Source organism: Fragaria vesca, linkage group LG4, assembly GCF_000184155.1.
Source record: "Fragaria vesca subsp. vesca linkage group LG4, FraVesHawaii_1.0, whole genome shotgun sequence".
NCBI lineage: Eukaryota > Viridiplantae > Streptophyta > Magnoliopsida > Rosales > Rosaceae > Fragaria > Fragaria vesca.
In genome coordinates, this window is record NC_020494.1 from 12,234,081 (window position 1) to 12,237,841 (window position 3,761).

Consider the following 3,761-nt stretch of genomic DNA (forward strand, 5'->3'; position numbering starts at 1 on the left):
CTACTCTACTCTCTACTCTCTCTCTCTCTCTCTACTCTCTCTCTCTCTCTCTCTCTCTCTCTCTCTCTCTCTCTCTCTCTCTCTCTCTCTCTCTCCCAGAACTTCAAGAAGCTTCTGCTCTACCATTTGAAGAAGCTCGTCAGCTCCAATAAGCTCATCAAGGTCAAAAGCTCCTACAAGATCCCCTCCGTTAAGTCCCTCGCAGCTCCGTCCAAGCCCGCCGCTGCTGCTCCGGCGAAGAAGAAGCATGCCGCCACGGCCAAGCCCAAAAGGAATAAGGAGTGAGAGGTTGCTACTGTTCGTTTTGTTTCTTTTCAGATTTGCTTCATGTCCCATTTCCAAATTAGAGTTGGGTCTGTTTGATTTGATTCAATAATGATCATGATTTTGTTTAGGAAACTTGTATATTGATTTTAGGCAAATTGGTGTATTTGTTTCAACAGATTTGATTATCTTTTTTTGGGTTTTTAAGCACAATGGGAGTTATGCACATAAGGTGTTTGATGAAAGTCCTCAATGAGGTTGTTGTTATACAAAACCCTTTTACATGTTGATCATCTAATTGCTACTGATTCAGTAATCATGATGTGGGAATAAATCCATTTTTGCACATTAGAATAACAATTTATAGACAAGATAATCTGATGAAGTTTATACTAATATGTGTTAATTAAGCTACTATTTATTGATTTCACTAAATACATGCTATTGTATTTTCTGAAAGTTGATGCTACAATTCTAGCTGAGTCACTAAAAGCTTGCTACTACTCCACTGGTAATACCTTGTTACTGCATTTTTGGAAATAGTTGCTAGTCTTGCTACCAATTAATTGAGCCACTAAAGACATGCTGCTGCGTTTTTTTGAAAATAACTGCTACTACATTAGTTGAGTCACTAAAAGCATGCTACTGTATTTATTGGAAATAGCTTTATTACTGCATTTACTGGAAGTAGTTGCTACTATATTGGCTGAGCCACTGAAAACATGTTACTGCATTTATTGGAAATAACTGCTACTGCATTTATTGGAACTAACTGCTACTACACTAGTTGAACCACTAAAAACCTGTTATTCCTGTACGTACTGAAAATAGCTGCTACTTCATTAGCTGAGCCACTGAAAATCTGCTACTATACTTACTGAAGCTGCTACTACACTAGCTGAACCACTAAAACCCTTGCTACTACATCTGTTGGAAGTGTAGCTTTCCAGCAAAACATGCTAAAACATGCTACTACATTAGCTGAGCCACTAAAAACCTGCTATTGCACTTACTAAAGCTGCTACTACACTAGCTAAACCATTAAAACCATGCTACTACATATGTTGGAAGTGTAGATTTCTAGCAAAACATGCTACTACATTAACTGAGCCACTAAAAACCTGCTACTACTTCTACTTGGATGTTAACCTCTGCTACTACTTTCTACTAGAAGGTTAACCTATGATACTGTTTCTACTGGAATTAACTGCTACTACTATTGGGATGTTAACCTCTGCTACTACTTCTACTGGAATTAACTGCTATTAGTTCTACTGGGATGTTAACCCCTGCTACTACACTGGAATTAACTGCTACTACAATAAGTTATTGAAAACATGCTACTAAATTCCATTTACTGAAAATCTCAAAAGAGAGACTTTTCTCTTCTAAAAACATATTTAATTAGTGTAGGGTTAGTTTGGTAAATTAAACCATGACACATAGCATGTAGAGAAAAGATTGTCTTTAATTGTTAAAAACTGTCCTTATTTGTTTAACAACAATACAAGTGGATTTATTTGTGTTTCAAATCTTTTTAAAGGATGTATATGTGATTTGCTATTATTATAATCATTACTTAGTCCTGCAGTAATGACACGCTTCTATTTTGACTGTTTACCATGAATTGGGTCTCTTTAGTCTTTTACCATCTTAATCTACACGTGTCGTATTCTGACCGTTTGATTTTTTTTTTTCTGCAATCCCAAATTATTTGTTCATATTATGGAAAAAAAAAATTCGTTCATAGAGTTGCCATGGAGAGAGTTTCATTGCCAATTTTACCTTTCATTCATTTCTCTTTCAAAGCGCATAGTTTTTGTATGTTGGTAAAAATAAATAATTTGAACGTGCTCGCAATCTATAAATTCACCTTTTTAATGGTACGAGGGAAAGTTTAAAAAAAAATATTAAAAAAAATGTTTAAAAAAAAATATTTACATTTGAGAGAAAGTTGGTTGAATGCAGTTACTAGTTAACATATGATTTTATTGAGCTATATTTGTATCACATAAAATAAGATATCAAAACAAACTTAAATATAATGTTGTACTTCATCATAAAAAGTATTAACAAAAAGAACTCTGGCATGATACCCAGTAATTGTGATATTTTGACTAAGGGGGGTGTATTGTATTTGGATTCATACAGACTTATTTTAATCAACTGACTTTTTAAAAAGTCTACAGACTCTTTGAAAAGTTCATAGACTTTCACTGATTTCTTAAAACCATCAATTTTTAATCACAGACTTTCACTGATTTCTGAAATCTACAAATTTCATATGAATGACTTATGTAGATTTCTCAATACTTACAGAGTTACATGAAAGAAAAAAAAATAAAGATGCAATAACAAACACATAATAACACCGATTATAAGTTTAGTGCTCATCTATCTAATTTCGATATATATAGTTGTAATATTTGATTGAAATACATAAACATAGGTAACGAAAAAGATTATATTAATTTAACAACACGCATACTTGTACGTAAACCAAAGACACATGTTCTAAAGTGGGACATTAGATGTTCACAAGTTTAATTCATGTACGCAAATATAATAATATATGATCATGTGGTTCTAATATCAAGAGTTAGTAGATAATATTTAGATTATCGAGGGTTCCAAGCATTACAATTGCAAGACAACAAAATGTTAACATTAAAAAACCATTGAAAAGAATAGGTAGAATAGAACGTTGATAGCACAAAATATTAATAAAAAAAGAAAAAAAAGAAAGAAAAAAGATGATGTATCATAGGATCAACTTATTCACATGTAAAGAGAAAGTCTGTCATAGACTTTTCCAAATCTTTGCTCTAGTGGATGGAAAAATATTGGAGTTTGGTGTGTGTAATTTATATTACAAAGTCCACAATTATCCATGAGTTATTAATTCCATAAGTATGAATGATATTTTGAATACATCTGAACTTTTATTCATTTTAAAAAGTCTTAATTGAATACCCATGAACTTTGATGGAATTTATAATGTTTTTTTAAAATCAAGTTGAATACACCCAGACTTTGATTGATTTTTAAAAGTCTATATTGAATACACCTAGACTTTTAAATTCCATAGATTTCTTTAAAACTTCCACTAATTTCGTATACAATACACCCCCCCTAAAATTTAAAATTTGTAGACCCCTACCAATAAAAGGTTGAATACAGTTTTACCCTTTTAGTAAGCAAGATTCAACATTTTAAATACTTAATTTAACATTTTAAATAGAGAAAAATTTATTAACGGTCTCTAAATTATTATGCCAAAGCCAACTTAATATCTGAATTTTTTTTAAAAAGTATTAAAGTGATACCCAAACACTGATTGATATCAACAAGATACCCCTGTCAATTTTTACGACGGAATTCATCTGGTTTTTTTTTTCCGTTTCTTGTTCTGGTCTTCATGTACAGCCACTACCTTGCTAGAAACAGACATTTACATCTGCACACTTGGCTTCTCTTTGTTCTTATTCTCTCAAACG